Here is a 26370-nt window from a genome sequence, read left to right on the forward strand (position 1 = left end):
CACAGGGCTGAGTGAGAGGTAAAGAACAGTGCAGCTCCTGGCGCCCACGGGTAGGGCGTCCCTCCCGTTTGTGCCCCACTAGACGAGGCCCGACAGCCCCGGGGCGATCTAGCCGCTGTGACCCCGACTGCACCGCGGCCCCTTTAAGGTCGCTTTGGATGACCCAAAGGCCAAAGGCCAAAGCGACCCTCTAGCGGCAGTCTCGATGGTAAGTCTTCACTTCCGGTCGGAAGTGCATTTGCGGAGCTGCTTCCGCCGGGGGAGAGGAATCCGCGTGCTTCGTATTGAGGGGACTTTAATCTATGGAGCACGGCCGGGAGTCGCCGTGCATTCTTCGGAAACAGCTCTCAGGACTTTAGAAACCACTCCCGGGAGTTTAGAAACCTCTCCTGGGGCTGGAGAAACGGCTCCCGGGACGCCCACCCGAGGAGCCTGACCCTGGGCCCGCTCGCAGCCGCGGGAGGGGCGGCGGGTTGCAGGGGTGCACTGTGCCCGGGCGTCCCCATCGGCCGTGCACAGGCTTGTTCGGGGTGCCAGCGCACACGAGCCCATCGGCGTAAACTGAATTGTATTACTCTTTTTTTTTCTTCTCCCACTCAGAAAATGAACTATTCAGACCCCAGCGACTGGACGACATCACGCAATAACTCCTTTCTCTTCTGAGGAGAGTTTCGAGTGACCTCAGCTGGGGTCACCAGGTATGTCAAGCCCGGAGGTACAGTGTGCTAAGGTGGACGGTCTGGGGAAAGGCTCCTGTGTGGTTGAACCTGCCCGAGGTGGGTGCAGCCTTGTACCAGACAGCCCGACCTTGACCTAAAGTAAATTCCCAGAGGAAGGTGTTCCCTGGGATTAGAATTTGCAGTTACAGGTGTGAACATCCTAGCAGCAGTTTGGTGATCATGTATGATACTGCAAACAGGACCCTTGCTGGTGCTGGCAGACCGAGGCCTGCTCGGAACGCCGCGAAGATTTGATGCTATTGTTTCCTTCTAAAGCAAACATTTGATCTCTTACTCTAGCCCCCATTATAGATTTTATTTTTTTTTGGTATGTGTACGAATGTTTGCCTGGTACCCTCGAAGGCCAAAAGAGTGTACCAGATGCCCTGGAAGTGCAATTACAGATAGATGTGAGCCCCAGTGAACCCAGGTCCTATATAAGAGCAGCAAGTGCTCTTAACTGCTGAGCCATCTCTGCAGCGATAACACCACCACCCTCTAAGATAGGGGATCATTTAGCCAAGGCTGCCCTTGAACTCAAATATTTGAGGATGGCCTTTGAACTCTGCCTCTAGATTGCTGGATTACAGACACCCTCTACCACACCTGGTTTATGTGGTGTTGGGGGTCAAACCCAAGGCTTTGTGCGTGCTAGGCAAGTATTCTACCTACTGGGTACACGTTGCGCCCCTCGTGGAGTTTAAACAAAAGGATATACGTACACTTGTGAGTTCAGAACACTGTATAAGACAGCTGTACAACCAGACAGACTGATGATAGATAGTTCACCTGGACTCCCCTGAGCCACCAGGGGCCTCATGTGGCTGTCTTTGCAGTGTGGTTGAGGGAATAGAATTCATATTAAATGGATTTCAACCGGTGCTGAGCTGTCTTTGTCGCCAGAGACCTGGCTTGTGGCTGTTGACCCGCAAGTTTCCAAGGAAAGCCCACAGTTAAACCTAAAGAGCAAAAGGTCAGGAAGTCACTGACCTAGATAGGTAGGTGGCCAGCCCTGGACGCCAGCAGTTTCTGTACAGTTAGAAGGACCTGCAAGTTGAAGCAGAGACTTGGCACCTTGTACACACACCTGGGCTTGGGGAGTGTTTCATGGGCTGGTGGTTTTAATTAAATGTGGAGATTTGAAGTCGGGTGAAGTCTGATGGCATATGCTTTCCTTTTTCAGGTCATCTGACTGGAAGGTTGGTATGTGTGTCCTGTATGAGAACCTAACCCTGCTGCGTGCACCTGGACCTGTTGGGTTTGACTCTGACGTGCTTTTTGACGTAAATAAATGGGGTTTGACCATACTGTTTTGATTGCTTGTCTGACAGTGTCTCACTATGTAGCCTGGCTGGTCTGGTCCTTGGAGATCCAACTGCCTCTGCCTCCCAGGTACTGGGGTGAAAGCATGTGCCACCACACCCAGCTTGCACGGCCAGCATGGGTTAAGTGGCCCTGTTCCCAGCTGGTTTGAGCACAGAGCACACTCCTATCCAGAGAGTTCTACTGGGGATGTGGGCTCTGGGGCACAGGGTCCTCAAGGAAACCAAGTTGTAAGAGAGTGTCTTGACTGAGAGAATGTCCAAGTCCCTGGGACCCCATGGACTTCTGGGCACACCTCTCAGTCTCCATAGGAGTTACCAGACAGACAGTGGCTATTTGGGGATCTGCTCACCTGTGTGCCCTGGGGTTCCTGAAACCCACTTGCTGGTGTACCTCTTTTTTTTAAATTTTATGTGTGTATGGATGTTTTGCCTGAATGTAGGTCTGTCTTTAGAAGCCATTGAATCCCCTAAAACTGGAGTTACAGATGGTTGTGAGGCGCCCTATGGGTACTGGGAATCGAACCTAGGTCCCCTGCAAGAGTAGCCAGTGTGGCTTAGCTGATGACCCATGTCTCCAGTCCCAGCTGGTATGCCTCTTAAACCCACATGGGCCCTTGCTGGCTGGCTGGCCTTTCAGGTAGGTAGAAAGGGCACTGTATTTTCTGTAGGGATGAGCTCCCCCTTCTCCTGAGAGCCTCAGGGGTTGTGGCTGTCTGGGGTCATCTTTGGTGCTACCTTTGTCCTGGATCCTTGGACTGTCTGGCCCAGCGTCCTCAGCAGGATCAGAACCACCAGTGCCCCCCGCTTCTGCCCAATTGCACATCTAGGAACCTTGTCACAGATGGGGTACACTGCTGGCAATGGGTGTTTAGTTGTTTACAAGAGCACAGTGTGCCTTGTCTCCCATATTGTGCTTGGGTTGTTTGCACGGTGTGGAAGTCTGGCTTTCTGTGGTACCCTTGGCTTATATTACTCATTGGGCCTCTTTGTGGTCTTAACATCCTATTATCCAGCCAACTCTGAGGGCCTACCCAGATGTAGGTCTTGAGTAGTTTGCAACCAACCAATAATATGGGGGACTTAAAGCAATGGTGGGGGCACCGTGGAAGTTTCTGGTGCCCAGCAGCCCTTTAGGTGGCCAAGGAAGGGCTCAGTGTGGAGGCAGAAACAGCTGGGTCTTCCACTGGGGCTTCATGTCTCAGCTCTAGCACCAGCCAGCCCTGTGGACTTGGGCATGTCACTTCCGTTTGTACCTGGAGGCCTTGATAGAGAGACTGTGATGGTGAACATGCTCCTTAGGATAAAGTGGGGCCATCCCATGGAAGGAGCCCCGATGCTACTGAGGCAGCTGGGGTAGCTGCAGACTCCTGGCATCGCCTCCACATTCACATTTGGGCCTCACGAAAAGCGGCACCATTGTCCACGTGCTATCTCTAGAAAAAGACTGTTTGCTGCCTAAATTAATGTGTTAAGATGCAATGTTCACTGGAAAAAATAGTCTGTACTTTCTGGGGTAGACTGTTTTGGTGGCATGTCCCTGACTCATCCTGGTGTGGGGTGTTTTTTTCTGCCCACAGAATGTGATGTCTTCATGGTGGCTCCAGTCTGCCCCCAGAACTTGTCTGGGCAACTGGGGCCTCTTGTTCTGTCCTGATTTGACAGTTTACTCAACGTCTGCTCTGGGGCCCCTCTGACCAAGTTTCTGACTGACAGCCTGCAGAGTGCTGTGGGTCGAGCCACTCAAGACCCCATGGTCCTTCCAGTCAGCCAAGGAAGGGTGCTGCAGAGTCCTAGAGTTCACTGTTGGCTGGGCTTTTGAGATGGGACCTCACACCCAATTCTGGGTGACTTGGTACTTAGCCCAGGCTGGACTCGCCAGCATCCTGCCACACCCCACTGCTGGGATTACAAGCACGAGCCTCCGTACTATTCTGGTGGGTTTTTAAAGACAGGAATTCACTATATAGTCCAGGCTGGCCTTGAATTTGTGGTCATGCCTCAGCCTTCATGCTGTGGTACAAGTGCCACTACCGTGTATGTGTGTGTGCTCAGGGACTCCTTAGGCAGAAGCTGGCCCAGGGCCAGGGAAAGGACTAACGGAGAGATGATCATGAGGCAGGGTGGCCTGAGCTGAGGTGCCAAACCCTCCCGGGAAGCACTTACATCTGATCCTATTCCGACTAAAAATGCTGCCCTGAGGTGGCCCCTGCTGATGTCATTATTGACTGTAGCAGTAGGCTCCTGTGTCTAGCTTGCTAGCTGCCTTTGGGGCTCGGGGGAATACAGATTCCACAGAAGCCAGAATATTTCATGTGGCTAAAAGAGTTCCAGCCAACCTCTGATCGCATTTATTTCTTCCATGAATCCCCCAACCTTGTGCTTGTCCAGCCTTTGTGCCTAGCCGCTGACTAGTTGACCCCAGACAACACAGGCATGCTTAAAATGATGTCTTGGCATGTCCTGGACAGCCTGAGCCTCTGTGACCATCTCTCTGGATTCCATAAGGGTTAGGGCCAGCCCAGGAAATCTGTGGTCAAGAAGGCCCCAGTGCTGGGGAGATAGCTGAGCTGGAAAAGTGTTTCGTGAACCCGAGGACTTCTGTTTTATCCCCAGAACCCAAGTAAAAAGCTGGATATGGTGGCATGTGACAGGCAGGCAGATCCCTAGGGTTCACTGACCCCTGGTGTAACCTACTTGGTGAGTTCCAGGCCAGTGAGGGGATGTGTCTCAAAAGCAAGGTGGGCAGCACTTAGGGAAATACCCGTGACACACAGACAAAAAAAATCTTTAGCTGTTAAGCTCTTCACCATAGCTCATTGGTGAAGTAGGAGTTGTAGCTTCTCTTCTTGTCCACTAGAAGGTGCAATCCTACATCAGGCGCTCTTTGCAACCGCCGGTACTACAAAGCCTAAGGTTCATTTTGTTTCTAAAGCCAAGACTTTTTTCAGCAGAAAGCTATGTGGGAAATGCAGCTGCAGGGCGGGGCTCTTGCTTAGGAATCCATCGGTTGGTCCCAGTTGTGCTTGGTTCCTAGGAAATGCTAATGTCCTGGAACAGCTGAGCCGTCTGGCCTTGTGCAGTTGGGGACAAGGGCATGTTCTAATGTGTCTCTCCACGCAGAGACACTCTCTTGCCAATATGTGGATTCCCCGAGCACTAAGGGTTTAACATTGGTTCTCAGTCGTGGGTCACGACCCCCTTGGAAAACCTCTATCTCCAAAAATACTTGCATTACCATGCATAACAGTAGCACAATTAGTTAGGAAGTAGCAACAAAAAATAATTTTGGTTGGGGGTCACCACAACATGAGGAACTGTATTAAAGGGTCGTAAGCATTAGGAAGGCTGGTTTAGAAACATCCGGAGAAAAAAAAAATCCTGTACTTGATGAAGAGAAAGAGACGGAGCCAGCGTGGTTTAGATTACTGATTGCCAGCCCGATGTCTGTGAGTTCGAGGCCAGCCTGGTCTACAGAGTGAGATCCAGGACCAGCACTACACAGAGAAACCCTGTCCTAAAAAAAAACCAAAGGACTGGTAAATGGGGAAGTAGAGTCAGGATCTGGAAGTGTGGTCCTTTGAGCCTGGTTAATGCCTTTCTGATGGATCCCAATGAAGTTTAATTAGACACTAAGTGCTGGTCTCATCAGGCTACAGCAGATGCCCTCTGGGAACTTTGATCCCTGGGGGAAGATAGGAAATATGGGGTGTGGGAAAGGAAAGCAAGGGAGGATGGGATTGAGGTTTTCAGTCCTAGATAAGGAAGTCAGGAAATGCCAAAGAGGTGACCTTTAGCAAAATCCAAGGTCGGAGAGTAAGTAGGGGAGGCAGGAAGAGCCCCTTGCAGAGGGAAGGCCAGCACTCGGGGTGCAGACAAGGGTTTTGGGGTGCTGAGCCAGTCTCCTAAGGCCCAACAGGCTCCCAAGTGGGAGGCTTTAGCTTCCAATGGAGCTAAATTCTGTGCATGCTTCTTTGGAGGGAGTGGGAAAGCTTACCACTCAAAAGTAGCTTATGTGAGGAGCCTTTCTTATACTGATGCATATGCCCACCGAGAAGACCTGCAGTCTTTGCCCGAAGGATGATGGGAGTAGAACACACTGTGACAGGTAAAGACAGTCAATGCCACAGCCACATAAAGCCCTTGTCCAGCCGGGCGGTGGTTGCGCAGGCCTTTAATCCTAGCACTCGGGAGGTAGAGCCAGGCAGATCTCTGTGAGTTTGAGGCCAGCCTGGTCTACCAAGTAAGTTCCAGGAAAGGCGCAAAGCTACACAGAGAAACCCTGTCTCAAAAAACAAACAAACAAAAAAAGCCCTTGTCCAGTCACCATATCTAGAAGCCTGCTGCCTCCATCTTGGTCCTGCTGCAGGCTGTGTGTGTGTGTGTGTGTGTGTGTGTTTGTGCTGTGCTAAGGGTTGAACCTAGGGCATGCTAGGCAGGTACTCTACCGTTGATATGTGTATACTGAGCCCTCAGTTTTATTCTTTATTTTGAGACAATCTTGATATGTTACAGAGGTTGGCCTTCAGCTTATCCCTCTGTAGGCTAGACTGCTGGGCCTTGGACTTGTGACTGGCCTGCCGTGTCCTCCAGGAGTAGCTGGGATTATAGGCCTATGCCTCCAAGCCCAGCTGGTCCCAGTGTGTTCCTGTTCCCTTGCTCATTCCTATCCCTGCCCCAGCTGCTCCTGGGTGGGAAGCCCTTAGGACTCAGCTTTTCAACCAAAACTGGATGTGCTTATCTCGCTTAAGTCTGTGTTTAAACTTCGAGCAGGAAAACCACAGAAGCGCATTCTCTTCTCATCTTTAAGAGCAGAAGCCTGTCTGTGCTTTGGATGGTTCACGAAGAACAACCATTTGTTCTGGTTTTTGTTTCCAGATCAATTATACAGCTACAGCGGAAACTGGCTCTGTCCTTGCATGTGTGTAAGTCATTGGAAGGTCATTTGTCCCCAGATTGTCAGCTGGGAGAATTATGTAACGGTTATGCAATACGGAAAGAAAGCAGCCACCATCAGCCCCCTCGGGCAAAGCAACGGAGTGAAAGCAAGACCCTGCCTTCCTCCTGTTCGCTCTCTGGAGGTGATGGGTTTGAACCAGGGGCCCTGAGCATGCTAAGCAAGTGCTCCACCACCAAGCCGAACCCCAGCCCTGTGATCCTTCTTACCCAAATCTGAACTGGCGCTTCCTGTCCCTCTACAGTTACTCTGTCTTCTGACACAAACTCCTGGGAAGCTTAGCTGTCATTAGAACCCCCTCGGACGAATGTCCCGACTTTGTGCCAGAATCCTTCATCCTTTTGAAAGTTAGTGGTGAATAGGAAAGCAATATGAGTAGGTCAAACTGACGTAAAAGCCTCATTTCCAACATGGCCGCTCTTCTTGGGTGTTCCTGTCCCCTTTCTGTTTCCAGGATGATAGGCCTGTTCGGATTCACCTTGTCCCTGCCTATTACATCCTCTCTGGCAGGCTGGGACGAAGCCCTTGCTGATCACCACCTCGTCCCAGGACCACCACCTTAGGACTCTAGGCTTTACCATCTGCTGAGCCTGCTTCAGGCTTAGGCTGTTAAGAGCCTGTGAAAATCCTCACCACCTGCCGTAGCAGCGGGCAGGGACTATGCCGTCATACCTCAGTTTCCTCATTGTCCCTTGCCTGCTTTGTTCCTTGGCCAGGAGCCTTTGACCATCTTGCGACGCCTTCCCACACTTCCTCCTGGCCTAGAAGCACAGCTCTATTCCAGGACAATGACATTACCTGACTTGTTTCTCCTTTTTTTTCTCAGAAGCATACAAGCCCATTGAGATAATCTAGTTTAACATGTGTTAAAATTCTGTGAGAGGAGCTGGAGAGGTGGCTCAGCGGCTCAGAGCACTTGCTGCTCTTCCAGAGAACCTGTCTGGGTTGGATTGCCAGCACACACATCAGGCAGCTCACAGTCCCATGTAACTCCAGCTCTAGGGAATACAGCACCCTCTTTTGGCCACCACAGGTATCTGCATGCAGCTATATGCACAAACACATGCACACTCACACATACACATACAAAATAATAAAAATGTTTTTTAAAACAACAAAAAATATTCTATGACACTTTTGTAAGCAAGGGTCATGGTACTGAGAGACAAATTTGGAAATGTATGTTATTGTGGGTATTTTGTGGGGGAATTTAGAGGCTGGATTATCACTCTCTAGCTAAGTACAAAAGAATCCTGGCTCACAGTGCCTATGTATTCTGATGAGCAGGTAACTGGTTTCCTTGGTAACTTCTACATTTGCAACCTCTTCCCAGAAGGAAGGTGCATTAGACCAGGTGCCAGGTAGGAAAGGCTCTGTAACAAGCCTGCTTCAGACCAATGTAAAATCACTGTCTTGGTTAAATCTCCGTATTGGTCCTGAAAGCTTGACATGTTGTATTTTGGCTGAATGGACAAAGGTCCCCCTTGGGACCTTATCAAAATGCAAATTTTCCCTAGTCCCTGGGGCAAGGCCTGAGGCTCCCTTTTCTCCTGGGCCTGGATCAGAATGGAGGTGAGCCTGTTCCTCCAAGCTGGCTTCTCTTATTCAAAGGTAGTACACATAGGCCCTCCAGAGTGCTGGCTTTGCTGTATGTATACATGTGTATACATTTTTTAGATTTATCTATTTTTGTGTTTTGAGAGTTTTGCCTGAATCTATGTGTGAGTGCTGTGTACATACAGGAGCCTGTGGAGGCCAAGAAAGGTCACTAGGTCCCCTGGAATTGAGATTACAGATGGTTGTAAACTGCTATGTGGATGCTGGGAACTGAACCCTGGTACTCTCCAAGAGCAACAATGATTTTTTGCTTTTTTTTTTTTTTTTTTTTTCAAGATGGGATTTTTCTGTGTAGCCTTGGCTATCCTGGAACTTACTCTGTAGACCAGGCTATGCTGGAATGATCCACCTGCTTCTGCCTCTGCCTGTGCTGGAATTGAAAGCATGTGCCATTGTAGCAGGAATCTTAAAAGTTCTTATCAATAAAAACAAATCTGAGGCCAGTTATTGGGGTGAATTCTGGAAGATCAGAGACAGAACAAGCCACAGCTTCCTCACCTTGCCAGTTCCTCAGCTGATCCTGTTTCTTCAGACTGGAAGTCTCTGAGTCCTCATCCAGAATGGGTCTCAGCTGAACTACTGCTCGAAAGCCTGAATGCTTAACCAGCCAAATACCTCTAGTTTCTGGTCTTCACACCTTATAAATCTTTCTACTTTCTGCCATCACTCCCTGGGATTAAAGGCTCACTTCTTGGGATTAAAGGCTGGTGTCTCCATGCCTGGCTGTTTCTAATGTGGCCTTGAACTCAGAGATCCAGAGTTATTTCTGCCTCTGCAATGCTAGGATTAAAGGCATGTGCTACTACTGCCTATCCTCATGTTTAATATTGTGGCTGTCCTGTTCTCTGACCCCAGATAAGTTTATTAGCATGCACAATATTTCCGGGAACACAATACCACCACCTGACTGCCTGGCCACCTGGTCACAAGTGCTCATAACTGTTGAACCATCTCTCCAACCAGGCAGATGTTCATGAAGGAAGGGCTGGCTAGCACTGGCTGCCCACCTGGGCTTCTGTGTGATTCAAGGTGGCTTCTCAGGCCTTGGTTTCTAGTGATGTCACAACAATCACTTCTGAATGTCCCAAGGCCTGCAGTTTGTTGAATAAAACCAGAATCTTGTGGGGCGGGTAAAATTAACAATAAAACCTCTTCACAATCCAGAAAACCATTCCACAAAGGTCACAGAGGAAAGTATTTATTTATTTATTAAAATAATTTAATTTTATTTTATGTGCATTGGTGTGAGGGTGTCAGATTCCCTGGATCACAGACAGTTGTCAGCTGCCATATGGTTGCTGGGAATTGAACTCAGGACCTCTGGAAGAGGAGCCAGTGCTCTTAGCCACTGAGCCATCTCTCCAGCCCGAGAATCTTTTTAAAAATAATAATAATAATAATAATTTATTTAAATTTATTTTATGTGCACTGGTGCGAAGGTGTCAGATCCTCTGGAACTGGAGTTACAGACAGTTGTGAGCTGCCATGTGGGTGCTGGGGATTGGACCTGGGTTCTCTGGAAGAACAGCCAGTGCTCTTAACCACTGAGCCATCTCTCCAACCCCGAGGAGAGTCTTTCTGAGGCATAAGCCAAAACTGCAAGGTGCGCCATAGGCAGCTGCTGATGGAACAGGGCAGTCTCCCCCCCCTGTGGCTGTTAGGCTGATGTGAGTCCAGCACACCACAGAAGCCACAGCGTGGCCTGGCCAGTGGACATACCGTTCAATATGTGGAGACACGTGGCCACTGAAGAAAACAATCTCCTGGATGGTGGCACTTGTGAGGGGCTCCAGGGTTCTGGGGGAACACTATGGAGTGGGGAACCTGGAAGAGGCCTCCTTCAGCACTGAAGAGATTTACACTCACTTGTAAAATGCAAAGACATTAGGAACAGACAAGAGAGTAAGGGGGCCTTTCCCTTTTTGTTCAACAAGGAGAATTATCTTTAATGTTTTATTTCTTTACCCTCACAGGATAGCCAAATTGTTATCTTCCATCTGGACAGTTCTAGAAGATGTTAAATCTACAGTTCTGTCCTGAAAACTCTCTTAGCTGCTTTTCATCCTGTGCTCTCTGAGACCTTGAACCAAAGACAGCCTACATCATCCCAAGCCACAGCGGACGGTCCTGCCAGATGTGATGTGACATCTGTCTGGCCAGACTAAGTGGCTTTTCATGGGAAGTACAATCCTGTCCCCAAGTGACACTTGTGGCACAGGCAAGATTCTAGATGTACTTAGCCGTGTCCTGGCAGGAAGGAGGGCAGCCCTCACAGCCTCTGTAAGTTGCTATTTACCAAAAGGGTAGAGAAACCTCAGGCCCATAGGGTCGTGGTCCACCTTTGAGTAGTTCTGTGGGCAGTACCAATCATTGTGTGTGTGATTTTTACTAAATATGAAAGGCTCTGCATCTTCTTTTAAGTTCTAGTTTTAGTTTTGCTGTAGTTCTGGGTAGGGAGACCCTGTGGTATCATGTCTCAATCTCTGTTTCCTTTTTGGTGAAGTGGATTCCACAGCTCCTTGGAAGTCATCTCAGAAGGGGCATGAGATAAAACATGGAGGATGCTTACTGAAGGGTGGGAATGCCAGGAACATAAAAGCAGGGTGTGTGTGGGGGTCATATCTCTCAGTAGAAGAGCAGGGCATTTGCTCAGGATTCACAAGGCCCTGTGTTCCGTCCCTGTCTCACACACACACACACACACACACACACACACACACACACACACACACACACAGAGAGAGAGAGAGAGAGAGAGAGAGAGAGAGAGAGAGAGAGAGAGAGAGAGAACGCTATATACTTTCCACTAGTACAATAAAACCAGGCATGGAGGAGAAGGCATGATCAAGAGTTCAAAGTCATCTCCCTTCACCTAGAAAATCCCAGGTCAGTCTGGCAACAGGAGACCTTATCTCAAAACAAAACAGAAACAGAAAGTGTTTTCTTCCAGAAAGAAGTAGCAGTCACTCCCTGACTTACATAGGAAATTACGAGAAAGGGTACAGGGTTCAGAGGGCACAGGGTTCAGAGGGCACAGGGTTCAGAGGATGGAGAGAGATGGAGCTGGAGGCCTGGAAGGTTCAGTGAGTCAGGGACAGCCAGTGGAGGGGGCAGGGACAGCCAGTGGAGTAGGGTAGGGCTTTCAGTAAAGAAAAAGGTAAAAAGTATGTTTTAGGGGAAATATTTTGAGATTCAAATTTAGAATTAAAGGTACAGGACACTCAGTAGAGCCATGACTAAATACTGCACGAGGCAGCCAGTGTTTAAAAAGTTTAGCTGCGAGCTCCTGTGTTTCATCTGGCCTCCCTAGTTCTGAAGACAAAAGAGATTCTCAAGATGTCTGAGGGAATGTGCCTTGGCCACTAACAGTGCCCAGAACTGGCCAAGTTAGTTTTTTATCTACAACTGAATTCCAGGAAGGCCTTGTATTAGATTCCCTATCACTGTGACCAAATACTGACAGAAGCAGCTTAGGAGCCGATATCTCAGTGGCTAAGAATGCCTGCTGCTCTGCAGGACATGAGTTCGATCCCTGGCACCCATGCCACGTGGCTCACGACCATGCCAGCTCCAGAGAGTCACACATATACACACACACACACACACACACACACACACACACACACACTTTATTTTAAAGAAATTTGAAGAAGGGAGGGTTTATTTGGGCTCACAGTCTGAGGTCCAATCATGCAGCTGGTCACGTAGATCCCCAGTGAAGGATGAGCATGGGTGCTCAGCTTGATTTCTCCTTTTGGTCATTCAGGGTGGTTCTTCCCTGCTGAGTCATACTTCTCTAGAAAGTTCCTCATAGACACAACCACAAGTGTGTCTCCTGGGTGGGTCCAGATCCAACCAATGGCCACAAAGTCTAGCCCTCCAACCTTTCTGAGCTCACAGGGACAGTTCTAGTGGAGGCAGGTTTGAAAGAGACTCACTCTATCACCAAGAGGCCCTTTGTATTTACTTGTTTGCTTATGACTCTCTTCCATGTTCCCATTCTTGGTCTCAGTGATTTATAGAACTGCTTATCCCCACCCATCACTTACCCATGAAACTTGTGTGGGGTGCCTCTCCTTCCCCCAGGCCCTGAATTTGAGCCCAGCTGTAGAGGCCCACAAAGGTTTCCTAGTGAGATCTGAACTTGCTTTACCCAACAGAGGTGCATTAGTGGATGGCTTGACCGTGTGCGTGGTTACCAGGTGTTTGGAAGGGTCTGCACTTGGTTGTGTGGTATGCTTTGATCTAGCTAGGGGAGGTCTTTTGCCCTGCCTCTTGGCATTCCTTTAAAAAGACCTTTAGAAGAGACAGAAGGGGCAGTGGATAAGGATCCAGGCCCTCCCGAGGCTGTCCTGTGTTTCTGTCTGTCTCTTTTCCCTCTGTCCTTCTATCTAAATATTTCTCACTTCTCCCTCCTCAAGAGTACCCTGGGGTAAAAGTGGGAGAGGGTCTCCCACACCCAGCCTCTAAAAGTGCCTGTACACAGACTCTCTGAGAGGCTATTGGAAGAATGAGACATCTCCCCACCCCGTACCCCACTCCCTATCCCCTACCTCTCATCCTGGCTGACCCTTCAACCTGACACCCCTCTCTTCAGGTTCTTCCCCACCCCAGTCCTTTCCATTTCTTCTCACTGTCTTCATCAAGAAGTTTCTTTCTAGGCTCAGCATAGTGGCCTGCACCTGCACTCTTCCTGCATGCCAGAGGTTGGAGGCCAGCCCAGCTACATTTCACCCTGCCACAAAAGGATAACCAGGTGGGGGGTATTGAAGATGCCTCAGTGATCAGTCACCAAGCTGAGGACCCAAGTTTGACTCCTGGGATCCACACAGTAGAAGAGAACCAACTCTGATCCCTGCACATGTGTTGTGGCATTCATGAGCATGCTCTTGCATGTATATACACATATTACAAAATAAATGATAATTTTTAAATTTACTTTCTGCCTAAACCCAGAGGCACCAACCCTGGGATTAAAAAAATAATAATTTATTTAACTTTATTTTATGTGCATTGGTGTGAAGGTGTCAGATTCCCTGAACCTGGAGTTATAGACAGTTGTGAGGTACCATGTAGGTTCTGGGAATTGAACCTGGTCTCCTCTGGAAGAACTGCCAGTGCTCTAACCACTGAGCAATCTCTCCAGCCCCCACCCCTGGGATTTTCATTCTTCGGGGTTGGGAGGCATCATGGGTGCTGGGGACAGAAATCTAGGGCCTTGCACATCCTAGGCAAGCACCCTGCCTGAGCCATGCCCCGACCTTGTTAGTTTCCTGCCATGAGAGGCAAAGGGCCCGGTACTATTGTGTGGTCTATTGTATGGTGGCCCCACAAAGGGGCCAAGTAGCCTTCAGCTGGGTTCTGAGACTCCAATAGCTCTGTAGGACAGGCAGGAGTCTGAGCTGGGAAGAGCCCCAAGGCAATGGCAACCTGGAGAAGCAGAGCGGCTTTTCTCTGTGGAGGTCAGGAACTTCCTGGTCTGGAGCTCAGGCTGGACTCCGCTCTTTGCTCTCAGTTGTCTGACAGTCAGATAACATCTTATCTGTGGCCTGGGGCAGAACACCAAGTTGAGACAGACCAAAGATGTTTCACTTGCCAGAAGGAAACCAATCTTGTGACAGCCAGAGCTGGGACCTCATCCAGAGCTTGCTTTTGCCTCTCTCTCTCTCTCTCTCTCTCTCTCTCTCTCTCTCTCTCTCTCTCTCTCTCTCCCTCCATCCTCCTTCCCTTCCTTTCCCCATTCCTCCTCCTCCTCTTCCTCCTCCTCCTCCTCCTTCTTGTCTCTCCTCAGCTAGGAAAGTCCACCCCAGGCTATGGTGACTGTCTTATCCACTGATGAGTCCTTGGTACCCAGCACAGTGCCTGAGTGTATACCACAGTATTTATGAATGAAAAGTGAATAGTGGCCTGTAACCTTGGGCAGTCCCTGGCAATGGATGAGCCCATTCTCTTAACTCAGGATTCAAATAGGGAATGTTGGCAAACTCTTTGGTATTTAGTAGACCTATACATAATATGCTGGGCTGGCAGCATGGTTTAGTTGGTAGAGTATTTGCCTAGTAAGCACAGAGCCCTGATACAGTGCCCAGCCCAATAAATAAATACATTACACTCTCTATTCTCTTTCTGTTACCTAATATTTCCCATTCTCCCAGATTTTACAAAACCTTTAAACTAATAATCATTTCATAAAAGGATGTTGGGTCCTTTGTCAATAGAAAAAATAGTTCTCTTCTATACGATGTATATATTTTTTTGAGCTGAGGATCGAACCCAGGGCCTTGCACTTGCTAGGCAAGTGCTCTACCACTGAGCTAAATCCCCAGCCCTCTATACAATATTTTTAAAAACAGGGTCTCACTATGTAGCACTTGCTGTCCAGGAACTCTATGCAGACCAGGCTGGCTGTGAACTCACAGAAATCCTCCTGCCTCCCAAGTGGGCACCACCACACAGGGCTTCTGCTCTCATTTTCAGTCATCAGCACGCTGACAGAAAGCATAGACCACAAGAGAAAAGAATGTCGGTCTTAATGACTGTTAAGTACACAGGTGCTCCCAGAAAATTTACCTTGAAGTGATCAGAACCTAGGGCCTGCAGACTGCCAGAGCTGAAAATGGGAGGTATCTTTGCAGAAAGTCTCTTTAGGTAAATTGCTACATTTATTTCCCAATTTTTATTTTTTATTACTAGTGTTCTAGTGTGTGTGTGTGTGTGTGTGTGTGTGTGTGTGTGTGTGTATGATTTTGTGTGTGTGTGTGTGTGTGTGTGTGTGTGTGTGTGTGTGTATACACATACAGGCTCATGTATGACACTGTGAACCCATTCTCTCTTGCCATCTTGGGATCTGGGATTGAACTCAAGTTGTTGTTTAGTCTCAAACCCTGGTCAAAAGGTTGGGGTCCCTATTTAACATATCAAAGCAAACCTGGCCTCGGGTTCTCCCAGCATCCCTCAGACCCTAACTGTTACAGAGTGTGGCTCCCATACCCCACTCTCTACCCTGAACTCTCCAGCCCAGGGGTTAGGCTGCCCTTCCCCCAGAAGCTCTTCCCTATATAATCCAGACATTTTGGTTCCCCACCAGTTTTGTACCTTTGCCCTGCTGGCTGCTGCCCCTGGCTCCCCTCTCTCCCTTCTCCTTCTGCTACCCACATGGCCCAGCTCCATCTGGTCATGTCCACTCTGGACTACTGGATGTCTCTGTCTTGTCCATGCTCTCCCTATTATCTACAATCAACTTTCTCCTCCATCATACCCAGGAGCAGCCACATCCTTTCCTTTCTGTTTCTTTTTTTCATCCAGCTGTCAGGCTTGTGTGGCAAGCCCCTCTGCCCACTGAGCCATCTCACCTGATCTGTTTGGATGTTTTCTTACCCTCTAGTGATAAATAACAGGAATTGAGGAAACTGTACCCCAATTGTAAAACTCCAGAAGGGGGCTTAAGAGAGGTAAACTTCTGCAAATTATGGGGCCCAAGCAGCTTAGCCACACAGCTGCCATGACAGGCTTAATAAAAACCAGCTAAGGAAAAAGTCATAGGCTGACACCACCCAGGGATGGGCCAACATCTCAGGGGGGGATTTACCTGAATTCCAAACATTCAAACTGTTAGATAAGATCACCAGATGTCCTTGGGCCCAGCATGAACCTATTCCCCTTTCATCAAGACATCCCTAGACAAATGTCAGCCAATCAGGGTCCTGAACCCTAGAAATCCCTTCACTCCCAAGCTCTGCTATAATAAAAACCCTACCTGACCTGGGCTCGGCACTCTTTGATCATACTGCTATGTCAGACACATGGAGGGTCCAAGCTCGAGCTTGAATAAAGGCTTTGCATACTGGTTTGGTCTCCATGGTGGTCTTTGGGGATCCCTGCAATCTGGGCATAACACAAATAAGGGAGGGAATGAAGGAGCTCAAGACCTTTTGTGTGCCTTTGAAAAATACATATGGGGGTTGGGGATTTAGCTCAGTGGTAGAGTGCTTGCCTAGCAAGCACAAGGCCCTGGGTTCGATCCTCAGCTCCACAAAAAAATAAAAGAAAAGAAAAGAAAAATAAAAGAAAAAAAAAGAAAAAGAAAAATACATATGTAATTTTGTTGGAAATCAAGAGAACCACCTCCACTTCTGTTCCAAGTAAGGAAGGGGAGGTTAAGATCCAAAGTTGAGAGATACCAAGCTGCAGTCCTGCCAATCACCTTCCTGCTGTGCCCTACCCGCTGTGGTAGTCTGATTGTAATTGACCCCCATAAGCTCACAGAGAGTGGCACTATTAGCAGGTGTGGCCTGGTTGTAGTAGGTCTGACCTATGTGGAAGAAGTTTTACATAACAAGATGTAAAACTCTCAGGTCTTCTTCCAGCACCATACCTGCCTGTGTGCCACCACATTTCCCACCATGATGATAACAGACTGAACCACTGAACTGTAAACCACCCAGTTAAATGTTTTCCTTCATAAGAGTTGCCATGGTCATTGTGTCTCTTCACAGCAATAGAAACCTTAAGACACTTCTGGTACCAACTTATGTCTTAGTTGTTGTAAAAAGACACCATGACCTCGGCAACTCTTATAAAAGAAAACATTTAGTTGGGATGGCTCACTTATAGTTTAGAGGTTTAGTCTATTATTGTTATGGCAGGAAGCAAGGCAGCATGCAGGCAGATATCTCCCCCTCAACCCCCCAAACAGGGTTTCTCTGTGTAGCAGTCCTAGCTGTCCTGGAACTCGCTTTGTAGACCAGGTTGGCCTCGAACTCACAGAGATCTGCCTGCCTCTGCCTCCCAAGTGCTGGCATTAAAAGTGTGTGCTACCACCACCCAGCTTAGGCAGACATCTTGACCCGCAGGCAACAGGTAGTAAATTGAGACACTGGGTGTGGCTTGAGCATATATGAGACCTCAAAGCCCACCCTCAGAGTGACACATTTCCTCCAACAAGGCCATACCCACTCCACCCAAGCCATACTTCCTAATAGTGCCACTCCCTATGGGCTTAGGGGGGCCCATTTCATTCAAACTACCACAGCCATACTCTATCCTCTGGTGAACACTCTAGTCCAGCCCCGTCTGGCCCACAGTTTCATTCTGTGTACATGAGCAGTTAATGCGTGTCTCACTTGAGAAAGCTCACACAATCTCCTGAGGCATATGATCTCCCTCAGAGTCCTAATGCTGGAGGACACCAGCTGACAGGTGGAGAGCACTATTGACCTTAGGGTCAGGACAAAGAGTCTTGTTTCCTCAGGCACCTGCTGTTGCCCATTGGGAGGGGACAAAGCTCTAGGTGGGTTGGAGCACTCAGCCCTGGCCAGCTTTCCCGAGCTCCACCTTTCTTTCAGCCTATCCTAGTGTGCTGAGGATGCAGGACCAGGGCCAGTCACTTAGCAAGCTATTGAGTGCCTGATTGACTGCAGGTCATACCTGAGCCTGACTCTCAGGGCTAAAATGAAGAGTCTCAATTTTTAACTGACTTTATTTGTTTGGTTTTTTTTTTTTTTTTTTTTTTTTTTTTTTTTTTTTTTTTTTTTTTTTTAGATAAGGTTTACTTTAAAGCTCTGGCTGGCCTGGAACTTGTTATGTAGACCAGGCTGGCCTCTAATTCTCGGAGATCTGTCTACCTTTGCCTCTGGTACTGGGTTAAAGGGATGCATTGCCACACAGGCATATTTGCATGATTTTAAATTAAAAAAGTGTACAGATGTTAAAGACACAGACACATGGCCATGCACCATACACAAACACACACATGGACCTACATGGAAACTAAACCCCTCACCCCATATCCCCTACACATGCACTATGCACCACAACACACATGCAAACACACCACACAGTACACAATATACACTACACACATACACACACCCACACATAGACACATATCACAAACACACAAATACGCTACATACTACACATGCACACACACAATTTCTTCTATAGATTCCCATTCTGCTTTTTCCTCAGTTAATGAAGTCAAGAGGAGAGAGAAATATTGAAAAAAACCCAAAGTGGAAAGAAGCGGGATGCCGCCTGTGTACCACATCAGCACATAGGAAGGGGACAGAAGGGGGACATCGAGAGTTGTCAGAAGGTCATGACCTTCTCACAATGGGGGGGGGCTGTCTCACAGGCCCTGGGGTCTCACTGGCTGGCCAGGGCTAGGCTGTCTTGCTGACACAGCTTTCTCTCAGGGGAGTTCTGCAGGGCTGACGGCCCAGCGCCAGCACGATCCACTGCATCTACAAAGGCCTTTGAGCCGCGGACTTCAGATCTGCTGGCCGCATCCTGCTCTCTGAATGTGGCTATGTGGGCTTGACATTTGTACTGTGGTCACACCCAGATGCACACCTCCATCCACAGCTCCCTTTACCCTGTTCAGCAGTCATTTTTCAGCCTGGCTGATAAGAAGCAACTGCTCTCTTTTTTTGAGATAGGATCTGGTTAGAGTAGTCCAAGCTGGCCTCCAACACTTGATCCTCCTGCCTCAGCCTCCTAGTACTGGGATTACAGACATGCATCATCACACTCTTTAACTAAATCCACTCAATGAAGTTTCTGTGGTGTTCTCAGCCAGTGTCCTATGGTTCGTATTAGAGCATGTCACCACAACCCAAGGCAGGCACTTGGGAGGCCCTTGGCAAAGAAGCTTGGGCCAAGAGGCCTCCTTCAGGCTGTCGGGAGGTACCCTGATCTCAGGTGCTCCCAGGCCCTTCCCTCTTATGGGTAAAAAATAAAAAAGAGGGACACTGTTGTACAGACACATGACATTTCATATTCCTAATGATCTCTCATTTCAGTTCTGCGTAAGTGCTTATTAGCCAGATGTGGTGGCTCACACCTATAATATCAGCACTCAAGAGGCTGAGGCAGGAGGATTGCCACAGGCTTGAGGCCAACCTGGACTACATAGAAAGACACCATTATCTTAAAAAAAAAATTTTTTTTTTTCAAGAAAGAGTCTCTGTGTAGCCTTGGCTGTCCTGAACTCTGTAGACCAGATCCGCCTGCCTCTGCCTCCCGAGTGCTGGGATTAAGGTATGTGCTACTACCACCTGGCTATAAAAAGTTATTTATTACTGTTGTGCACGTGCTGGAACACACATGTGGAGGCCAGAGGACGCTCCATGGAGTCAGTTCTCTCCTTCTATCTTTATGTGGATTCCCAAGATCAAGCTCAGGCTGTCATGCCTGTGTGACAAGCCACACAGCCATCTTGCTGGCTCCTACAGTTACCACTTTTATTCGGGGAGATCTGAGGGGTGTCTGGAATTGTCTGGGGAAGCCAGGCTTACTCTCAAAAGACCAAAACACTCAGTGCTCTCCTGGGAAAGATCTTTCTTTTGTGTTAAAAACAGAGTCTAGGTAGCCCTGACTGGCCCTGAACTTGCTATGCAGTTAGGATGACCTTGAATCCCTGACCTTCCTGCCTTTTCCTCCCTGATTCTGGGATGATAGATGTAGACTTTGGCAAGGATGATGTCTTAAAGGTCACCGGCTCTGGTCCCAGCACCTGTCCGTTATGGAATCTGTGTGACATCTGCTTCACAGAACGCCTTCTCGTTTTCCAGTTTGCATGTGACTTGGAGACTGACCAGCTCTTTGGGACCCCTAGTGAAGCTGGCATTTCCCAGCTGCCTGACTATCAGTGGCCAGGGAAGGGGGACTGGAGGAGATTGTGTCCAGTACAGAGCCAGAGGGCAAAGTGCCTTGTCTCATAACAAAACAAAACACGATAATATCCTGACAGGGCTCTTTTGAGGAAGTGACATCATCATACCTCAGGATATGTAGGCTCTCGAACATTTTCCTTGGAATAAACTGTGTCCCCGGGGCTTCTTAACGAGTCCTTTCTGTGGAGACAGCACAATGGTTGGAACCAGCTGCCTGTTTTCACTTGGTCAGGCTATCCAGGACAGAGGAGTGGTTTGTTTACCTGATTTTCGTTGAGGGACATTCTTTGTCTGCCAAGGGACACATAAGGAAAGCTCCCTATCTTAGAACGTGGGAAGACCTGAAAGGTGGCTTTTCCACAGAAGTCACTAGGTTGAATCACTGTGCTCCACTCAGAAGAGGAAACAGATTCCTGGCTGCCAGGCCACAGAGTGCACTGTGCTTGGGACTGAGATGGAGCCCAGGGCCCTCTGCCCGGTTTCCGGAGCCTTGGTGGCTCAGTGATGGCTGATAGAAGTGGAGATGGACACTTGCCTGGGGTGATAACGACACTCCAGGAGCCAGCCAGCGGCTGGGGATGGATTTTTCCTCTTGGCAGACCCGTGGCTATGAGCAAAGGAAGCCTGATGCATTGTGGATGTTTAATTCTCCAAATAGCCCCAAACTAGAGGCACCAAAGATAATCACTTAAAGAAACCTGGACACAGTTGTACAGTGGAAAGATGCTCAAGCTATTTTGATGAGTAAGGGGGGAGAGACTTCAATACATTATACAGTTCTATTTATGGAACAACAGAATCTGCTGGTCTGTTTTTGTCAACTGGACACAAACTAGAGTCACTGGGGAAGAGAGAATCTTAATTGAAAAGATACCTCTGGCCAGTGGTAGTGGAGCATGCCTTTAATCCAAGCAGTCAGGAGGCAGATCTCTGTGAGTTCGAGGCCAACCTGGTTTACAAAGTGAATTCCAGGAAAGGCAGGACTGTTCCACAGGAAAATCCTGTCTCGAAAAACAAAACAAAAAAACAAAACCAAAAAAAAAAAAAAAAAAAAAAAACAGAAAGAAAGAAAAGAAAGGAAACCTCCGTCAAATTGACCTGTAGGTTGATATAGGATGGTCCAGCCCACTGTGAGCAATGACACCCTTGGGCATGTGGTCCTGGGTTATATAAGGAAGCAGGCTGAGTAAGCCACAGGGAGCAAGGCAGTGAGCAGCACTCCACGGCCTCTTTCTGAGCTCCTGCCTTGACTTCCCTCGGTGACGGACTGTGAAGGGGACATGTAAGTCAAATAAACCCTTTCTTCCCCAAGGTGCTTTTGGTCCTGGTCTTTATCACAGGGGCAAAACCTCACTAGGACCCAGAATCAGGCAAAAGTAGCCCATTTCATATGGATGGAAGTCGGAAGAACAACAATGTGGGGAAGACTACAGGCTAGAGCTAGGCTCCTGGGACTGGCACAGGACAGGAGTCCACAGAGCAGTTCACTGGGTGGTGTGTGTAGAAACACACATACAATCTGTTCACCCCACTGAACATGGATTCTAGAAGAGGAAACACTGTACATGTGTTATGCGGTCCCTTTTGTAAAGCCTAGGAGCGACAAACCAGAGCTTTGGAGACAGGGGTTACACGTCAGGGGACATCACCTTGGAAACAAGACACCATGCTACAGGCTTGCCATCCCAGAGCTTGGGAAGTGAAGAGAGGAGGATCTGGTGTTCAAGGTCATCCTCAGTTACCTAGTGAGTTCAAGGCCAGCCTAGGCAACAGGAAGAAACATCTTTAGACACTCTATCATCTATCTCCTCTATCCCCACTGTAACAGCTCACCACGTATTTGGTGGTAAATATATGCACTGCCTTTCAGTTTTGAAGGCGGGAAGTCTGGGATTCCGTGAGTCATGGTCAAGGTACAGACAGAACAACCGTGGGACTGACTGGGTCCTCCTCATAACCCAGGAGGGTCTCCCTCTCTTACAGCAAGTTCTTAAGAACCTCAATTTTACCTGTGCCCAGAGTCACGGGTTCCAAGGGTTAGGAAGCATCTTTGGCAGATGGGCAGTAAAAGTTACAGGAGACCACTGTTTAGGCTTCCACTCTGGACCCCAGAAGACAAGACTCAAATTCAAAATGGAGTCGCTGGCTCACATCATCACCTGTAATCCCAGCACTAGGGGAAGTTCCCGGGGCTTGTTGGCAGGCCAGTCTAGCCAAATTTGTGTGCTCCAGTTTCAGTGAGAGATCTTGGCTCAAAAGATAAGATGGACAGTGGCAGAGGAAGAAACCAAAATTGACCTCTGGCCTTCATATGCACACCAAAACATAAAGACTGCTGTTCAGAAGAAACATCAGCAAAACTGAGTACATCTTCCTGACACTGAGTGCTGCGGGCTGAGTGTATGTGACAAGCCATTCTAGGCAGGAGTGAGATCCTCCAGGCTCTGGCCATCCACGGTTAAACACACAGTGGTCATGAAGTTTGTTCCTGCCTCTGCTGGGAGCACAAACTTTTCTCCCACTCACAGCCCTTAGTACTTTCTAGCATGCCTCAGTATTCCCCAGTGCCCCTCAGTACTCCCCAGTGCCCCTCGGTACTCCCCAGTACCCCTCGGTACTCCCCAGTGCCCCTCGGTACTCCCCAGTGCCCCTCGGTACTCCCCAGTGCTCCTCGGTACTCCCCAGTGCCCCTCGGTACTCCCCAGTGCCCCTCGGTACTCCCCAGCCCCTTTAGGACCCCAAGACAGATGCTGGCTGCTAAGAACAGGGGCAGATCCAAAGAGCAAAGGCAGGCAAGTAGGAAGGTCTACTGAGAGTGGAGATCTTTTCTGCAATATTAATCACTTGGCACCTGGATATCGTGTAACCACGTGGCCTGCTCTTCTAGACTTCAAACCCATCCTTCAGTCTTGATGGTGTTTTTCAAGGGCTCACAGTGGGAAAGGGGCAGCAGCCGGTTCCTCACTGTTCCTCACTGCTGGGGAGGTTTTTCTTGTTCTGTCTTCATTCACCCAAATTGTGTGGTCTAGAAACTGCCCCGACTCCTGCTCCTTCAGGGGCTGACAGCCCACCTTGCACAGACACTGGTGAGCCCAGGTCTCTTCTCTGTACCCCCAGGCTGTGGGTGGGTATGCAGTCTGAAGTTAGCCCAGGTCTCTTCTCTGTAACCCCAGACTGTGGGTGGGTATGCAGTTTGAAGTTCTGGGTAGAACCCCTGGCAGCTGTACTGGGGCCAGGGCGTTCCTGTAGGTGACTGTATTTGGTCTGGGCCCTTTGAGGGACCAGCCCTTTGTTTTCAGTCATGTGGAGGTAAAGGGAGGGTCTGTGCTTTCATCCTGGATGGCTCCTTCCTTCCTGATGCTGCCCACCTCCTGGAAAGAGATGTTCTCAGCTCAGGTGTCCCTGGATGTCACCAGAATCAAAGCAGCGTGTTCTCTGGCTTTCAAAACCCAGGAAAGAAGTTGTTGTTTCCTAAATGGAAAGGCACGAAATCAGCCTGGAAGAGGTCGTGGGAGACACTTCCCGAATCCTTCCGAGTCCTTGGCAGTGAGAAGCAAGAACATTCGTGTTTAAATATGCCTGGCTGTCAAGGCTCATTTGGTAGTTAGATTGTTGTGTGGTGATGAAGGTTAAGGAACGTGGATATTCGACAGCCTACTAAAATAAATACCACACCAAGACTTGTGTGTGGAGGGGGTGTATTGATAAAGCACTTGCATAGAATGCCCAAGGCTTTAAGCTCCATTGCCAAAAAACAAAAAAGAAATCACATCCCTGGAAGCATGGGGTGGTGGGCTCTACAGAGCAGCCTGGCCAGACCCCAACCAGCCTCGGGGAGGAGGAGCTCCCCTCCCTTAGATCTGGATGATCTAAGGAGCTGTGGGAGAGGACCAGGATGCTGGTGCTCTGAGCCGGCTGCAGCCTGGGCCCCGAGGGGTATATAGCCCAGATCTCAGATTTGTACCATCCTTTTCATACCGAGCCTTGTCTGTAAACAACTGACAGAGACCTGCTGGAAACCTGGGGCTTTTGTTCCAAGACTTGGAGGGGTCTTTCTCTCTCGTCTTCCCCAGTCTCTTTCCCCTTCCTTCCCCTTCCTCTCCCTCCTCTCTCTCATTCTTTTCCCTCCATCTCCTGCCTCCCTCCTGATCTCTCTCCCATCTCTTCCCCTCCCCTCTCTCACCCATTCACCCTTCCCCCTTTTGGCATAGGTTTTTAGGACCATGCCCATACTCTGGCTCGGTCACACCCCCAGTCCAGCGAGGGGCTGTTAGTTTTATTAATTTATTTGTTTACTTATTTATTTTATCAGCAACAGGATGTTCTAATAATATTGAAATTTCCCAGGCTGCTGCAGCAGCCTGCCTCCATCCCTCCTGGGACCTGCCTTGCAGGATGTCTAGTGGGTCCCTCACCCAGCTTCGAGGACTGCTGCGGATGTGAGCGGGGACTGGGCTGTGAGCCAACTTTGGAATGAGGTACTAGGCTATCCCTTTCCCATCTCTCCCTCTTCTCCAATTTTGGTTGCTGGGCTTGGACCCAGGACCACATCCACACTCTATCTCAGCCACACCCCAGTTGAGTGAGGGAGTATTTGTTTATTTCTCTCTCCCATCTGGAGTGTGTGTGTGTGTGTGTGTGTGTGTGTGTGTGTGTGTGTGTGTGTAATTCCAGGCCTTGACCAAGCTAAGCAAGTGTTCAGCTGCTGAGATAGTCACATTCCTAAGAGCAGCTTGTTTTGTTTGTGGTTTTGTGCGTGTGAGGCTGTTCATGTCCATGCTACTGTATGTGGAGGTCACAGGTCAGCTCTCCACCTTTATCCTTCCTTCCTTCCTTCCTTCCTTCCTTCCTTCCTTCCTTCCTTTCTTTCTTTCTTTCTTTCTTTCTTTCTTTCTTTCTTTCTTTCTTTCTTTCTTTCTTTCTTTCTTTCTACAGGGTCTCTCTATGTAGCCCAGGCTGGCCTGGAACTCACAGCAATCCTCTTGCCTCAGCTTCCTGAGTGCTGGGACTACACGTGCTCACCTCCAAACCCTACCCCTACAGCCCATCTTTACAAAATTAGATCCAAAGCATCCTGTTTGGCATTTGTTTGGTTTGGTTTGGTTTGTTTTTTTCAAGACAGGGTTTCTCTGTGTAGCCCACGCTGGCCTCGAACTCACAGAGATCGCCTACCTCTGCCTCCCTGAGTGCTGGGATTAAAGGCGTGTGCCACTACCGCCCGGCCTTTTTGGCGTTTGTTAAAGAGATCCACCTAATGGCTTCTGTGTTTTCCCACTTTTCTGGGTTAAGGATCTTCAGGTCATCTGAATGTGGGGACACTCTGGAAGACTTGCAGAGAGCCAGCTGATACCTTCGTCAGACAGACATGGGTGCGTTTGTGGTTGTTGTGTGGCAGTGAGGGTGCCTCTCTTTATTGGTTTCTTTTACACAGGGTCTCACTGTACCCCAGGCCAACCTGGAGCTAAGTCACTGTGTAGCTCACGAGCAGCATGGGTGACTGATTGATGAGAGTCGTCGCTTTCAGCAGAGCTGATGAGTTATACAGAACATCTCGGGTCAAGCCTAAGACAAGCACTTTCATGGTGGAGTGGGCCTGTCACTAGTGAATTGCTCAAAAGAGCTGGCCTCTTAGTGACCCTGGACATCTCCTTCTGAAAGCAATACTGGAGAGATCTGGGGAAGGGAAGTCTTCGGTTACTGCAGAGCTGGGGAGAGCGCCTGACTTGAAGGTGTGACAGTTGATCTCACTGTCAAATTGGCTCGATTTAGAATTACCTAGAAGACAAGGCATGCCTCTGAGCTGTAGTGGGAGACGTTTCCACAGAATAGGGAAAGACTCACCCTGAATGTAAGCAGTGTGACTTCATGGGCTCGAGGTCTGAAAGCAGAGGGGAAAGGTCAGCTGTGACAGCTAATGCTGATTGCCAATTTAACAGGATCTCCCATCACCTAGCAGATAAACCTCTGGGCATGGGGTTAATTGAGATGGGAGGGCTCCTCTGGCACCATCCCATGGGCTGGGTCCTGTCCACCAAGGGGCCTGCTTCCTGTCCACCACGGCAGGTCCCCTGTAGGACACT

The 26370-nt window shown here is 49.0% G+C and overlaps 1 long non-coding RNA gene and 1 other non-coding gene across 2 annotated transcripts; both read left to right on the forward strand.

Annotated features, from left to right (window-relative positions):
* The first annotated feature begins 238 nt into the window (after positions 1-238).
* Positions 239-2026, forward strand: LOC118589643. Its single transcript, XR_004945681.1, has 2 exons — positions 239-698; positions 1903-2026. It is a non-coding gene; the product is annotated as an uncharacterized LOC118589643 (long non-coding RNA).
* On the forward strand, positions 735-921 carry LOC118590528. Its single transcript, XR_004945817.1, has one exon.
* Positions 2027-26370: the final 24344 nt, after the last annotated feature.

Source organism: Onychomys torridus, chromosome 8 (genome assembly GCF_903995425.1).
Source record: "Onychomys torridus chromosome 8, mOncTor1.1, whole genome shotgun sequence".
NCBI classification, from domain to species: Eukaryota; Metazoa; Chordata; class Mammalia; order Rodentia; family Cricetidae; genus Onychomys; species Onychomys torridus.